The sequence below is a fragment of the Pan troglodytes genome, chromosome 12, assembly GCF_028858775.2.
Source record: "Pan troglodytes isolate AG18354 chromosome 12, NHGRI_mPanTro3-v2.0_pri, whole genome shotgun sequence".
Taxonomy (NCBI): domain Eukaryota; kingdom Metazoa; phylum Chordata; class Mammalia; order Primates; family Hominidae; genus Pan; species Pan troglodytes.
The window spans coordinates 88,126,785-88,143,710 of record NC_072410.2 but is presented as its reverse complement, the minus strand read 5'-3'; the positions used below and the strand labels follow the sequence as shown (position 1 = coordinate 88,143,710).

Genomic DNA, 16,926 nt, shown 5'->3' with positions numbered 1-16,926 from the left:
GAAGTCTGGGCCAGGAACAATGGTAATTGTGAGAGACTCAACAAAGAGTGAGTACAGCTGAAGGAGCCAAGGAGCAGAAAGTATATGTGTCAGTTGTGAAGAAGAAAATAGATTTTGGAAGTTATGAGAACTGTAGAGAGTGAGTTGAGCATAGTTCATGACTTTTTGGGCCTCTAAAAGTATTAAAGCAGTGGCAGCCACTGCATGCAGACATGAGGGCTAGGCTAAAACAGTAAGATCCAGTTGTTTAGACAGAAAGGCTACAGGGTGCGGTCCCAGCTCTTGTGTAAGAATTCTGACTGCACTAACTATGCCTAGGAAGGAAAGGAGTTGTTTTGTAGAAGGGATTGGGGTTTGGGAGATTAGTCGGACATGATCAGCAGGGAGAGCACGTGTGTTTTTATGAGAATTATGCCGAGATAGGTAACAGATGAGGATGAAATTTGGGCTTGACTGAAGTAATGGGAGCTGTCTGTGAAGGCTTGCAGCTAATTTGCTGAGCCTGATGGGTGTCAGGGACAGTCCAAGTGAAAGCAAAGAGAGGCTGGGATGAAGGGTGCAAAGGAATAGTAAAGAAAGCATGTTTGAGATCCAGAACAGAATAATGGGTTGTGGAGGGAGGTATTGAGGCTAGGAGAGTATATGGGTTTGGCACCATGGGGTGGATAGGCAAAACAATTTGGTTGATAAGGCGCAGATCGTGAACTAACATGTAAGCCTTGTCTGGTTTTAGGACAGGTAAAATGGGGGAATTGTAAGGGGAGTTTATAGGCTTTAAAAGACCATGCTGTAGCAGGCGAGTGATAACAGGCTTTAATCCTTTTAAGGCATGCAGTGGGATGGGATATTGGCATTGAGCGGGGTAAGAGTGATTAGGTTTTAATGGGATGGTAAGGGGTGCATGATCGGTCACCAAGGAGGGAGTAGAGGTGTCTTATACTTGTGGGTTAAGGTGGGGAGATACAAGGGGAGGATGTGAAGGAGGCTTTGAACTGGGGGAAAAGGTGGCAATGAGGTGTGGTTGTGGCTTAGGAATAGTCACGGAAGCAGATAACTTAAAGTGTCTTGGCCTAATAAGGGAACTGGGCAGGTGGGGATAACTAAAAGGAGTGCTTAAAAGAGTATTGGCTAAGTTGGCACCAGAGTTGTGGAGTTTTAAGGGTTTAGAAGCCTGGCCATCAATACCCACAACAGTTATGAAGGCAAGGGAAACAGGCCCTTGAAAAGAATGTAGTGTGGAGTGGTTAGACTCCATAGAGATTAAGAAGGGGACGGACTTAACCACCACTGTGAGAGTTACCCAAAGCTCACCATCCATGATGGTTTAGGGGGCTTCCAAGGTGATGGGGCAGTGTCAGTCTTCAGCCTCTAAACTGAGAAGATCTGGGAAGGAGTCAGTTAGAGAGTCTTGGGCCAGAGTTCCAGGGGATCTGGGAGTGGCTGCCAGGTGAGTTGAACAGTCTGATTTTCCATGGGGTCCCACACACCCCCAGAAAAGTGGTACTTGCTGCTAAGGTTGAAGGACCAAGGCAGGCGTCCCCATGTGGTCAGACACCTCTGAAACGTGGGTGAGTAATCAGGCAGTTGTCCCCACATGATTAAACACCAAGGGAAGAATGTCTTCCCGAGTCTGTGACTGACATCAGAGTTTTGGGTCCACGGATAAAATGCATCTCCTTCATCTCTACCAGAAAAGGAAAGGAACTGAAATTAAGAGAAGGGAGAGATTGAAGTGTAGAGCCAAGATTGAAAGGAGAAAGAGGTTGAGGGATAGTGAGAGAGGTTGGAGAAGAGAGTAAAAAGAGGCTGCTTACCGGATTTAAAATTGGTGAGATGTTCCTTGGGCTGCTTGGTCTGAGGACCAGAGGTCGTACGCGGATCTTTCTCCTGGAACAAAGAGCAGGAGGACAGGGGATTGATCTCCTAAGGGAGGTTCCCCGATCCGAGTCACGGCACCAAATTTCACTCGTGTCCATGTGAAGAGACCACCAAACAGGCTTTGTGTGATCAACAAGGCTGTTAATTTCACCTGGGTGCAGGCGGGATGAGTCCAAAAAGAGAGTCAGTGAAGGGAGATAGGGGTGGGGCCGCTTTATAAGATTTGGGTAGGTAAAGGAAAATTATAGTGAAAGGAGGGTTGTTCTCTGCCAGGCAGAAGTGGGGGTCACAAGGTGCTCAGTAGGGGAGCTTTTGAGCCAGGATGAGCCAGGAGAAGGAATTTCACAAGATAATGTCATCGCTTAAGGCAGGAACATGCCATTTTCACTTCTTTTGTGGTGGAATGTCATCAGTTAAGGCAGGAACCGACCATCTGGATGTGTACGTGCAGGTCACAGGGGATATGATGGCTTAGCTTGGGCTCAGAGGCCTGACACTGTTATCACTCGCCTGCTACAGCATGGTCTTTTAAAGCCTATAAACTCTCCTTACAATTCCCCCATTTTACCTGTCCTAAAGCCAGACAAGCCTTACAGGTTAGTTCAGGATCTGCGCCTTATCAACCGAATTGTTTTGCCTATCCACCCCATGGTGGTGCCAAACCCATGTACCCTCCTATCCTCAATACCTCCCTCCACAACCCATTATTCTGCTCTAGATGTCAAACATGCTTTCTTTACTATTCCTTTGCACCCTTCCTCCCAGCCTCTCTTCACTTTCACTTGGACTGACCCTGACACCCATCAGGCTCAGCAAATTACCTGGGCTGTACTGCCGCAAGGCTTCACAGACAGCCCCCATTACTTCAGTCAAGCCCAAATTTCATTCTCATCTGTTACCTATCTCGGCATAATTCTCATAAAAACGCACATGCTCTCCCAGCTGATCGTGTCCAGCCAATCTCCCAAACCTCAATCCCTTCTACAAAACAGCAACTCCTTTCCTTCCTAGGCATGGTTAATGCAGTCAGAATTCTTAAACAAGAGCCAGGACCACGCCCTGTAGCCTTTCTGTCGAAACACCTTGACCTTACTGTTTTAGCCTAGCCCTCATGTCTGTGTGCAGTGGCTGCCACTGCTTTAATACTTTTAGAAGCCCCCAAAATCACAAACTATGCTCAACTTACTCTCTACAGTTCTCCTAACTTCCAAAATCTATTTTCTTCCTCACACCTGACGCACATACTTTCTGCTCCTTGGCTCCTTCAGCTGTACTCACTCTTTGTTGAGTCTCCCACAATTACCCTTGTTCCTGGCCTGGACTTCAATCCGGCCTCCCACATTATTCCTGATACCACACCTGACCCCCATGACTGTACCTCTCTGATCCACCTGACATTCACCCCATTTCCCCATATTTCCTTCTTTCCTGTTCCTCACCCTGATCACACTTGGTTTACTGATGGCAGTTCCACCAGGCCTAATTGCCACACACTAGCAAAGGCAGGCTATGCTATAGTACAAGCCACTAGCCTGCCTCTTAGAACCTCTCATTTCCTTTCCATCATGGAAATCTATCCTCAAAGAAATCACTTCTCAATGTTCCATCTGCTATTCTACTACCCCTCAAGGATTGCTCAGGCCCCCTCCCTTTCCTACACATCAAGCTGGAGGATTTGCCCCCGCCCAGGACTGGCAAACTGTGAAATTCCTTCTCCTGGCTCATCCTGGCTCAAAAGCTCCCCCACTGAGCACCTTGTGACCCCACCCCTCCCCACCAGAGAACATCCCCCTTTGACTGTAATTTTCCTTTACCTACCCAAATCCTATAAATCGGCCCCACCCCTATCTCCCTTCGCTGACTCACTTTTCAGACTCAGCTCGCCTGCACCCAGGTGATTAAAAAGCTTTATTGCTCACACAAAGCCTGTTTGGTGGTCTCTTCTCACCGACGTGAGTGAAATACTGGAATACTGAATGAAACACGTTAGTGAGATGGTCTGAGGAAACCAGAATAATATACTTACTTGAGGGAATCTTTTCATTTTTTTCTTTAAAAAATACGAATAAAAAATGATGTGGAACAACAAAAGGCCATTTTTGTCCACACCTTTCACTGATGTAATTTCCAAAGCTCCCCCGTCTCTCAAAGGCCTCCACTGATCTGATCATGGTCCTCCATACCACATCACTTTTTAGAAGCCTCAATTACAGTGTAGATCTCATGTGGAATGGTTAGGGTATAAGCTTAATATAATCTATATTTTAAATGTAAGTAAATAACGAGGCTTTCAGGGAAAGGGACATTACAAGGGAACTGACGGGTATGCAGGGGGCAGAGTGAGGAAGGGATATCTGAGAAATAGGCATAGATATTAAAGGAATCACAAGGGGACTGGGAGGAACCAGGAGTGTCAAGAGCCTGGGAGCCTGGTGAAAGAGAAAGGGAACATTGAAGGGGAAAGTGAGAAATCCCTGATAATAAAACATTTTGTTTACATACTCACTTTGCTTAGAGAAATGTACCTTCCTAAGGTAGATTTTAGATTTTTCAAAAGCTATTCTCTCTCTGAAGCTGAACTGTCTGAGGTATTATTTCAAATCTTGGCATTAGTCCCAATCACCGTGGATATACAGATACTATGTGTTCTGGCTCTAGATAATGAAGTCAAGTTTGTCTCTTCTGTAAACATGTATCCTGAATTTTCAAATATCTTTCAAAAGACTGGGCAGCAACAAAGCCTGTAATGAATACATAAATGTATGCATACATAATTAATTTCTGAACATGCAAACAATAAATAAAGTTCCAAAATATTTTGGAACACAGTTGTACTTTGCAACTGGTTAGCAGAAATTATTTTAGTTTCAAAGAAGTCTTAATGTTTTATTTCAGAAATGAAAGTGAGAAGCTTCCAAGTCAATAGCTATCCCTTTTAAACCTGAAGTGTTAGAAGGCAAGCAGAAATTTGTCTAAGTTCACAGATGTCTCCAGTCATCTACAGTAGATGTCACTAAGCATTTTCTAGTATTTGCGTAGATGCTATTCATTCACTATTTGCTGAATTTTAGAAGGAAAAATTGACCTGTAACCAAAAATCAAGTAAAATAATCTGCATTGACACTAGAAGAAAATAATTGCTTTTCTTAAAATATAAAGAATTATTGTCGTGAGGCTTTGTTTATTTTGTTAAAATTTATTTAACATATTTCTTATGCATGTTAATATTTTGAAAGATGTCAATTAATTTTTACATGTTTCACAACATTACTGTTAAACTTTCAGCTCATTTAAATATGCCAAAAATTATGATATTAGAACATAACAAATTTTGTTTGCTCTAAAGGAAAAGGGCTTATATTTACCTAAAACTTCCCATTTAGTATTTATATAAAAACTTCTTAGCATAGTATTTTCCTGTGGTGTTTCCTCAATAAAGGTTTGTTAGATAAATAAGGTTAAGTCACATGTCACATAAAATATTATTTTCAGAGGCTAGAAGCACTGTGTATTAAAGGTATAGTTTTTATGGCTTTTAAATAAAATGAGGAACTTCTATAAGTACCTGTTTTGAAAATCGTTTCATTTCAAAACGAAAACCTAAAAGTTATTTGAAATTGTATTCCAAACAAACCAATGCCAGAGGCAATGGCACCAAGAGGTAGCTCTTTCATAAAGTAATAACACTATCATTCTTCAATCTCTATTAAATCTTTTTTTTTTTTTTTTTTTGAGACAGAGTCTGGCTCTGTCGCCCAGGCTGGAGTGCAGTGGTGTGATCTTGGCTCACTGCAAGCTCCGCCTCCCAGGCTCACGCCATTCTCCTGCCTCAGCCTCCCGAGTAGCTGGGACTACAGGCGCCTGCAACCACGCCCGGCTAATTTTTTGTATTTTTAGTAGAGACGGAGTTTTTTAGTAGAGACGGGGTTTCACTGTGTTAGCCAGGACGGTCTCGATTTCCTGACCTCGTGATCCACCCGCCTTGGCCTCCCAAAGTGCTGGGATTACAGGCGTGAGCCACCGCACCTGGCCTATTAAATCCTCTTTAAGGTGGAATATGTGAGTATGTGTGTATAGTATGTCTGTTAAGTAAGGAATGAGGTGTGGCTAAGTCCAGCGTTGGCAGGTAACACAGAATATATAATAGATATTCTAATTTTAATATATAATATGGAATAACAAGCAAGATAAAGACAACATTTGAGAAAAATAATTTTAAGCAATTATCCTTACCACTAAATTAAAGTCTGAATGTTTATTCAAGCAAATGTTTTGAAGATTGCCTAAAAGTCTGCATTTCAGGAACCAACATTTTTCTTCTCTTCTTTAAATTTATCTTTGAATTAAACCGTATTTATTATTATTGAAGAATAAAACGGATGAATGATTGAATTAGTGAATATTATTATAAAATATGAGAAAATCAAGGCCTTTTTTCAGAATTCTCATCTCTTGAGAAGTTCATAAAACAGCAGCAGTGGTTCTGTTAATGAAAATAAAATTGCTGTGAATTAAAACACACCTTAAAAGCCTCCAGCTTTTAGTTGAGATAGAATTACCCATGACAAAGTAAAAAATCTGGTTCACAGATTCTAGCATTTAGCATCAGTGATAAAAAGTAATGAATGTAGTCCAAGTACTGAAGTCTCCCCCTGGAAATTTCTCCTTACCCTTTTCCTTCCTCCTCCTTCTCTTCCTCCTTTTTCTCCTCCTTCTCTTCCTTTTCCTCCTCCTCCTTCCTGTTTCTTTTATTGCCATTAAGATAAAAAATGATTAACAGAGTCTCTAGCAGAGTCAGTTTTACGATAATCAGTAACATATTAACAGAAGAATTTTTTTAATCTCAAAAGCATTTACAAATATTTACCAATATCCTGCTGTGAGGTCACCTTGTTGCTGAACTGAAACCACCTCTAGCGAAACACAAGAGCCATTTAGTAGAAACTCAAGCTTTTTTGGTGTTTAGTTCTGCAGCTGAAAGACAGAACCGTAGATTTTCAATTTTGCTCTGAAAGAGTTAAAGCAGAATTTTTCTTAGTTCCAAATGTAGTTTGTATTGTATTTGAAGCTCCTTTAAGGCTTGTGGCTATTCAGAAATTTCTCTTTGCATTAATTCAAATGTTTACACAGTTAGTAGTAAGGCTCATTCTCCTGTTATAGTGGTTTACAGCAATTTTACCTTCACTGTTGCCTGGACACTTGGCAGGGTGGCTTCATGGGTTTTAACCTATGCAGTTACACAGGGCCCCATGCCCAGAAAGGCCTCGTGCTTAGTTTAATGCTGTAATGTCACCATCTTGAAATTTTTATATTTTTAAACGAAAGACTCCATGCCTTTATTTTGCACTGGGTCCTACAAATGATGCAATGAGTACAGGCACCTTTTAAAAAGTACAGTAAGACTTCAAGGGTCTGGATGATCCCCAGAGACACAAGTACAAAATCTCTAGTGTTTGAGTACATGTGCCCATTTTGACAAGACAAACAGGGATTATATATACAGCCAGGCTTCTTCAGAGTGGTGTGTCACAATTCACTGAATGAAAAGTAGAGTGATTAAAGTGATCTTTAATAGAAATGTGCAATTTCCTATGATACCACAAGTTAAGTATCTGTAGAGTCTGTGAGCTAAACGATATTACGTTCTGCTGGGAGAGTGTAATGATCTTATAGGCAAATAAAGGGAAAGAAGCCAGTATTACATGTAGCCATTATATCCTGAACATATTCCTGTCCAAACAATGACCCACCATACACTGAGGACATTGAAGGCAGAATTACTATGAAGATAATACTGATAGTACTACATATATTTATAAAAAACCATACAGATTTTCTCACAATAATGATACTATTTGAGGTTTTCAATAACTCCATTAGATTCAGAGAAACTAAGAGAGTTATCAAAGCTCATGTAATGAGTAAGTTAGGATAAACTTCAGACAAGTGTCTTTTAAATCAATATTCAGAGCCCTTTTTACCTCTATGTTCCATTTGTTGGAAGTAGTTGAGCCTCTTAGAAGAGGTGTCCCCATAATGTGGTTTTATTGAAGTAGATGAAGTAACCTTTGGTTACCAGTGAGGATCTTAATACTAAAAAATCCTATACCAGGACCATCTTTATTATATGTTTAAATGTTTAAAATTATGTTGAAATCCTAAAACATATTTAAAATATGTTTAAATAGTTCAGATATTTAAATCCTAATCCCCAAGATGATGGTATTAGGAGGTATGGTGTTTCGGAGGTGATTAGGTGATTAGGTTCTTGGCAGAGCCCTCATGAATGAAATTAGTGTCCTTATATAAGAGGCTACAATAGACTTCTAGTCCCTTTAGCCATGTGAGAACACAGCAAGAAGGCACCATTTATGAACAAGCAAGTAGGCCCTTAGCAGACAAAGAATCAGCCACCACCTTCATCTTGGACTTCTCATCCTCTAGAAGCATAAGAAAAAAATTTCTATTGTTTATAAGCTACCTTGTTTATGGGATTTTATTATAGCAGCCTAGATGGACTATTTTGTTGGTGGGGAAAGGGAATAGGGTGCCAAAAATGCTGTAGAAGAGAAGGGCAGAAGGGAGAGACGTGGAAAGGAAACCACTGAATTTTAGAATTAAAAGAAAACCCTTTATGTTCTTTCATTTTGTTCATATACACCTCTTTCCCAATCCAACCTGCTGAAAAAGTCCTCTTAATAGCCACTGGAAGGATGAATTTTTACCTTAACATTTACACCTGAGTCCTTCCTGTCAAAATACCACATGCCATTCCATTGTTGAAGAGCTCTAATTGCTTAAAAGGTCTGGCTTAGTTAAGCCAAAATTTGATTCCATGTAAATTTGAATAAAATACAGTCTCTGCTCTCAACTCTAAAGAGGAATACAGCCATAAACACATAATGCCAATACGCATGCAATAAAAACTATAATAGAGAAGTCCACACAAACTGTTTAGAAAATAAGAGTTGGCAGAGCACATTCTTGGGATTGCTGGAGAGTTCTACACAGTGCTTGCTTTTTGCCATGGTCTGTGAAGAATAGCAAGTTATTCAGACAGAAAGGAAGCAGCATGGAAGTTTTCTGATTGCTGATCAACCTGATTTTTAAAAATGTTTTAATATTCTATTACATTGCTGCTGCTTCTTTTTGGATGAAATAACTCACGCAAATAATTTTTAGATATTGTGTGTAGCATCCGCATCTGACCAAAAGAAAAAAAAAAAAAGAATATTCATTCTTTTCTTTACCCCAGGATATTGTTAGGCTTTGTGTCCCCACCCAAATCTCATCTTGGATTATAATCCCCATAATCCCTATGTGTCAAGGGAGAGACCAGGTAGAGGTAATAGGATCATGGGGGCAGTTTCCCCCATGCTATTCTCGTGATAGTGAGTGAGTTCTCATGACATCCGATGGTTTTATAAGAGGCTTTTCCCACTTTGCTTGGCACTTCTCATTCCTGTCACTTTGTGAAGAATGTGCCTTTCTTCCCCTTTGCCTTCTGCCATGATTGTAAGTTTCCTGAGGCCTCCTTAGCCATGCTTAACTGTGAGTCAGTTAAATCTCTTTCCTTTGTAAATTACCCAGACTTGAGCAGTTCTTCATAGCAGTGTGAAAATGGACTAATACACCCTTTGTATGACTATTCCTCAATTCTTCACTGTCCTTATTAATGTGGACCACCAAAATTTACATCCACTTCACAGGTGTGGTCTGCCCATTGCAACAACAAAGAGACTTCATTCCCTGTGGTTAGGGCATTTTCTCAAATATTAGTTTGGGGCCAGTGGCAACATTCTTTTCTTGACTTATGTGAAACCTGTATTTTGACAAATGCTGTATATAACCAATGTTCTACACTAGCATATTCTTGGACATCAAAGAGAAGGCTTTTATGATCATTTCTAATTTGGTCTCTTGTTTTGACCTAAATAAATGAATGTTGATTTTGTTGCCTACTAAATTAGCTTTTCCTCCAGCTGCTTCACTTACAAGTTTGAAAAATCTGCTTTAATGCTTTTAAATTTGGGGAAAAAATACACCCAAATACCCCAGATATCACTTAAAAACCTTAAACAGAGCTACATGGCATTCCAGCAGAAGCTTACCCAGGTTTCAACAGAACTGAATAAGAAAACTGCTTCAAAGCATCTTGTTTTTTATCTTGTATAGAAATTCCCATGATATCCTGTGTCTTGGTGTTAATACAGTGAATCTACTGCTACCTAAGAGCCTCTTAGCCATTTCATCCAATAGATGAATGAGTCAAGTTTGTCATTATCTACTGTAGTTGAGTTCAACTATATTATAAAAATTTCCATATACTTAAAAAAATCCATTCATGTTCTTTGATTATTTAGAGTTTTGCTAGAATAGTCTCTCCTCCCCTGACTGTAATTTTCTCAAATGACATCTTTTCTCTACTCATTTTGAAAAATCAGAACATTTGCTTAATCTTCCATTTCTGAGCTCATTCTTTCTCCCCCATTTTTAAAATTGTTCAGACTACGATACTACATTTGCAGTCTCTTCAGTATCTTTTTATGTGCTTCTTCCTGACACGTTCACTGGAAATCTTAATTTTATTGTATGAGGTCTCAAATACATTTCTATAATAAAGATTATTTTTCTGACTCTAGAAGAATGAACTAAAATAGGATTTCAGTTGGAGTATTTTCCCTTTAGGTTGTTGACTTTCTATTTCTTTTTTGTATCATGGACATAATTTTAACAAATATATATGTGTATATATATGTATAGACAGGTAGATGATTAGATAGATACAGATATAGATAAGGTTTGGCTGTGTCCCCACCCAAATCTCATCTTGAATTGTACCTCCCATAATTCCCATGTGTTGTGGGGGGGACCTAGTGGGGGATAATTGCATCATAAGGGCAGTTTCCCCCATACTGTTCTCATGGTAGAGAAAAAGTCTCACGAGATCTGATGGTTATATAAGGGGAAACTCCTTTCACTTGGTCTTCATTCTCTCTTGCTTGTTGCCATGTAAGAGGTGGCTTTTGGCTTCCACCATGATTTTGAGGCCTCTCCAGCCACGTGGAACTCTGAGTCCATCAAACTTCTTTTTCTTTATAAATCACCCAGTCTCAGGTATATCTTATCAGCAATGTGAAATGGACTACAACATATATATATATATGTGTGTGTGTGTGTGTGTACATATATATGTAATGCATATATACATATATACTCTGTTGGCACGTTCTTGAGACTTCAACTCATTATTTGATACTTTTCCTAATTCTCTCTTAATCATGCCATCTTTTAATATTCATTTGTGATTATATATTTCTTTCCATCTTAAAAATATTTTGTGAATTTGAGATTTTCAGTTATAGTGGGCAGTTTAATAGTTCTGTAGTTGCTAATCACTGATTGCATATTTAGAATTTTTTTGAATCTCTAGTTTCTCAAAAGTCATACCCAGAGGGAAGTCCCAGATTTTCTAGGACCTGAAACTTATACAATTGGAGAGAAGGGGTCTTTTTTTTTTTTTTTTTAAGAAAACCACATAAAACACCTCATTTAAAAAAAAATTTTACAGGACTGTGAATGCAGCCCATGAAAAAGAGGGTTTTCGGAAGCTTGACATTTATGAGGGTGAGGGTGAGTACACTTCTGGCTATGTCCTTTCAGAGTCTAGCCAAAGAGCTGTAACTGAATTTTGGCTGGTCATTTTGAAAGTGGTTTCAAACAATCTAGCATATATTATCTGCTCAATATGGAGGTCTGAGCTGATTCAAAAGCCACTCCTAACATATAGACATGGGAAAGAAATCAGGGAAACAATGAGGGAAAGAAACCACCACAATGGAAAGTCAGTACATGAAACACATGAGAATATTTGAAGCCTTGTCCTTGAGACAATAGAATGATCTGAATTACAAGTGAAATGGCTAACTGATTATAAGGGTGAATAGACTCTAAAAGACAGAAACAGCATATTATGGATTTAAAAATAGGAATAATTTTGAAAACAAATAAATATTCTACAAATAAGACAATAAATAATATATAGGGGAATCATTCAATAGAGAGCTTAAAAAAGAGACTAATAAACCATAAAAAAGAATAATTGTGCCTGAAGATAGATCTAAACTTTTCTATCGTATAAACATAATTAAAGAGAAGGAAAGAGTGAAAAGTGAGGATTAAAGTAAATGACGATATAATGCTAAGTGGCAGCCTATGTGTAGAAGGAGTTTCAGAAGAGATGAATAAATATTGGAAAAGCAAAATTTGAAGGCACAAGAACAGCAATAACAGCAGATATATTTCCTCTATTCCTGTTATTGATGGAAAATCTTCGAAATACTCACCATTAAGTATGTTGTCTGCTGTAGGATTTTGGCAAATAACTTTAAGAATTTTTTTCTATTACTAATTTCCAAAGTTTCCTTTTTTTATTTTTAATGATTGTGAGCAGAATCTATTTGAAGATTTTTCTGTCTCTTTAAAGATGATCATATGTATTTTTCACTCTTAATGAATAATGTAGATAACTTTTTCATTCCTAATATATAAATTATTATACAATGTTGAAGTCAATTTACAAATACAATTTAATGTATCTAAGGATTTGGTGCTATGTTTATTAAGTGAAATAATCTATTTGTTTTGAACTGTCCTTGGCTAGTTTGTCATTTTAATTATATAAATCTAAAACAAGTTGGATAACTTCCGCTCCGTTTCTATTCTCTGGAAAAATTTGTGAAAGTCAAAGGTAAACTAGGGAAGTTTGCTAAAACTTGCTTGTAGTAGTATCTGTACGTGGTGTCATTGAAGACTAGGAAAAAGGAAAAACTTGTACTACCTATTTAGTTTAATGCCTATTAATCAATTCAGGATTTCTATTTTTTTCTTGAGATAATTTGATCATATACTTATTTTTAGAAAATTTTAATCACATACACATTTTATATTTTATTGACATTAAAGAGGTCTTTCATATTTGGTTAAAACTTCAAAATTAGTCACTACTTTCTTTATATTTTGTATCTTCTCTTTAATGTCTACTATTATATATATGTATGTGTGTATACATATGTATGTGTGCATATATAGAGAGACAGAGAGAGAAAGAGGGAGATGTGTCTTTGAGCAGTGTTGCTTGAATTTTATCGATTTCATTCACTTCTGAATATAATGAATATTTCATTTTTTCACAATATTTGACTTCAAATAGAAGGATACTATGACCTCAAAATTAGTTTTCAACTTGTTCTAGAAAATCATCTTCTGGGTCCTTTATTCGCATAACGCAGTTGGAAATATACTTGCACGATAATATCACTTGTGAATCTCTATTTACTTCTTTTCCCAAGCCCCCCCATGATGTTTGCACTCACTCCTCTGGGAAGCCCTCCCTGATAGCCCCTCAGCAAGATCCAGAAGTTCCATCCACTATGCCGTGCCTGTTCTTATTCCATTACAATAGAAGACATGTTCAATTGTTTTGCTTTACTGAATGCAGGTCTCTTTTCTATATTGTAAGTTTCCTGGGAATAAATGCAGTAACTTTTGTTTATGACTTAGAAATCCAAATAATTATCTAGTATTGTGTAGGCACTCAGTAAATCAGTTTGGATTTTTAACATTAACATTAACAAATAATTAACTTTGTTAATTATTCTTGTGCTTCTTGTTAAGAAAATTAGTAGTTAGAATATATTTTGACAGATTAGAAAAGGTTGACTCAGGCCAGGTGCGTTGGCTCACGCCTGTAATCCCAGCACTTTGGGAGGCCGAGGCTGGTGGATCATGAGGTCAGGAGATCCAGACCATCCTGGCTAACACGGTGAAACCCCGTCTCTACTAAAAATACAAAAAATTAACCGGGCATGGTGGTGGGCGCCTGTAGTCGCAGCTACTCGGGGGGCTGAGGCAAGGGAATGGCGTGAACCCGGGAGGCGGAGCTTGCAGTGAGCCGAGACAGTGCCACTGCACTCCAGCCTGGGCCACAGGGGGAGACTCCATCTCAAAAAAAAAAACAAAAACAAAAACCAAAAAGAAAGAAAAGGTTGACTCATTCTTCTAAGAAGATAGCACACTTACTTATTTGATAAGTTGGGCCTAATCATTGATTTATAGTTTATCTTGTTCTAGAAATAATTTCAGTGGCTATGTCACACCTGTGTGTGTCTATCTACTTCCACAGCCTTTAGAAGAGACTCCTCAAATACTATTATAGATTTTCTTCTAGGGTGGTGATAGTGTTCCCGCTTTTACCCGTGAATTCATAAATCATACTATATTCTCTGAAGTCTAAAACCGAGCTTCATTGTTTATTGTTTAGACCTGTCATCTCTAAGAATCCATCAAAATAAGTCTCTTGCTCACTGTCTTTCATTGTGTTCTCCTGCTTATACAGTTTTTATAACTTTGATTCACCTCCACTATATTAGTACAATTTCCCCCCTGGTAAGTTTTGATTTAACTAACAAAAAGATCTACAATTGGAAAAGTCTTGCCTTTTAGGCATTTGTTCAAAACCATGGGAATTTGCAATTCTCCCTATGGTCTTGCCACAGATTAAAGTAACAAGACTAATTTCAGTCATTTATTTAAGATGTTTAATCACTTGTTTCAATGAGAATACATTTTATGATTCTGAAAAAAAATTGATTTCATCATGTGATGGCCTAAGGAGAATTTCAGTCCATATTCCTCTTGTTGATTTTGCTGCAGAGTTGACAAGCCGACATCAGTCTCCAGAGTGAATCCAAGGAGTGGACCCAAGACATTTGTGTTCTGTGATGTGGTGGCATGTTACCTGTCATCTCTGATGCATAACTCCTAAAGTGTTTGCGTCTGGGGCAGTTGTACAGATTGCAAAGGATAATACTCAAGATGTCCTCCAAGGCCAACTACTCATCAGTTTATTCATGCAAGTATTAATAATACAATTGCTTCTCCAGGTTCTAGCAATTAAAGAAGAAGAAAAAACAAGTGGCCTGAATTTGAACAAAGCAAATATGAGATTTGTGGCTACTGCTTGTAAAAGTGGTTGCCTTCACAAATAGCCTTAGAGCAGAGGATTAAGAATCACAGAAAATGTATTTGATTGTGTATACTTTTGCTGTGTGACTTCATCAGTTTGTATATAGACTACCAGAGCTGAGTCCCTTTTCATATGCTGCTCTCTCCATTCAGTACAGTAGATGTTAAACATTGTGTGTAGGTATGCACATGTGTAGGCCGCCATATGTGAGCATGTGTGCGGTTTCATGTATTCAGTGTCTGCTGAAGCAGACTTTGCTAATTACTGTATTACCCTTCTCCTTTTGTTCAAGCCGGGAAACCAGTTTCAGGAACCAGTAAGAAACACACAATAAGATATGCCCTTCAGGTCCCTCCATATCTGTACTGCTTCGTTCCTTCATGCCTCTAGAAAATATTTCATGAAAACTGCTGAAAAAAAACTTCTTTTCTCTGACCAAACTTGAGACAAGCTCCTCTGAGATCCCTTTTTGAGGAGGGCCTGCTTCGAGCTCTGTCCTTGGCCTGTTTAGTCCAGTTTTAGCAAGACTCTTGCTGGATCACTTTAGTGTAAATCCCCTAGCCTCGCTATCTAATAAAATTCCTCATTCCCCACCTTCAATATCTCTTAACATTGGCCTTGCTTCAGCAAGATTCATTTTGAGTAGGTCTAGCAAGTATTCCCCTAGCTTTGATGTTTCCTGCTAGTAATTTTCCATCTACTGACCCTCACCCTCTCCAACATTTCTCCTTGGCTATACACTTCTACTTTTCCTCTTTATATGCAAAGTTAAGCCCAATCTCTCCTCACAGCTAAAAAACTCCACTGTAGTAGCCCCCCATTGAATAGTCTTCCTTACCATTTTTAATGAATGTCACAAATATATGTGTGTGTGTATATATATATATATTTTTTTCCATAAGTTATTGGGGTACAGGCAGTACTTGGTTACATGAGTAAGTTCTTTAGTGGTGATTTGTGAGATTTTGGTGCACCTATCAACCGAGCAGTATACACTGCACCATATTTGTAGTCTTCTATCCTTTGCCCCAAGTCCCCAAAGTCCATTGCATCATTCTTATGCCTTTGCATCCTCATAGCTTAGCTCCCACATATCAATGAGAACATACGATATTTGGTTTTCCATTCCTGAGTTACTTCACTTAGAATAATAGTCTCCAATCTCATCCAGGTCATTGCAAATGCTGTTAATTCATTCCTTTTTATGGCTGCATAGTATTCCATCATATATATGCCACAGTTTCTTTATCCACTCATTGATTGATGGGCATTTGGGTTGGATCCATGATTTTGCAATTGTGGATTGTGCTACTATAAACGTGTGTGTAAATATCTTTTTTGAATAATGACATTTTTTCCTTTGGTTTAGATACCCAGTAGTGGGATTGCTGGATCAAATTGTAGTTATACTTTTAGTTCTTTTAGAAATCCACACTGTTTTCCATAGCGGCTGTACTAGTTTACATTCCCACCAGCAGTGTAGAAGTGTTCCCTGTTCACCACATCCATGCCAACATCTACTGTTTTATTGATTTTTTGATTATGGCCATTCTTGCAGGAGTGAAGTGGTATTGCACTGTGGTTTTGATTTGCATTTCCCTGATCATTAGTGATGTTGAGCATTTTTTCATATGTTTGTTGGCCATTTGTATATTTTCACAATATTGATTCTACCCATCCATGAGCATGAGATGTGTTTCTATTTGTTCATGTCATCTACGATTTCTTTCAGCAGTGTTGTATAGTTTTCCTTATAGAGGTCTTTCGACTCATTGGTTAGGTATATTCCTAAATTTTTTTATTTTTTTATTTTATTTTTTTGCAGCTATTGTAAAAGTGGTGGAGTTCTTGATTCTCTGCTTGGTCGCTGTTGGTGTATAGAAAAGCTACTGATTTGTGTACATTAATCTGGTATATGGGAACTCTGCTGAATTCTTTTATCAGTTCTAGGAGCTTTCTGGAGGAGTCCTTAGGGTTTTCAAGGTAAAAAATCATATCATCAAATAGTGACAGTTTGACTT

The 16,926-nt window shown here is 38.4% G+C and overlaps 2 long non-coding RNA genes across 6 annotated transcripts in view; one reads left to right on the top strand and one right to left on the bottom strand.

The window, feature by feature from the left end:
• The window catches only part of LOC104004936 (uncharacterized), a 171,214-nt gene that overhangs the window by 132,815 nt on the left and 21,473 nt on the right, over nucleotides 1-16,926 (bottom strand). For 4 of the 5 annotated variants that reach the window (XR_010149154.1, XR_001715703.4, XR_010149153.1 and 1 more), the window contains exons 1-2: nucleotides 6,549-6,640; nucleotides 1,815-1,887 (exon numbers count right to left, since the gene is read on the bottom strand). This is a non-coding gene — a long non-coding RNA (uncharacterized LOC104004936). Of the gene's footprint in view, nucleotides 1-1,814; nucleotides 1,888-4,384; nucleotides 4,620-6,548; nucleotides 6,641-6,745; nucleotides 6,853-16,926 lie in introns of those variants that run through there. The other variant, XR_010149155.1, reaches the window with a different exon arrangement.
• The window catches only part of LOC134807823 (uncharacterized), a 47,389-nt gene that overhangs the window by 21,402 nt on the left and 9,061 nt on the right, over nucleotides 1-16,926 (top strand). Inside the window, exon 3 of the long non-coding RNA XR_010149157.1 lies at nucleotides 14,593-14,791. This is a non-coding gene — a long non-coding RNA (uncharacterized LOC134807823). The remainder of the gene's footprint in view (nucleotides 1-14,592; nucleotides 14,792-16,926) is intronic.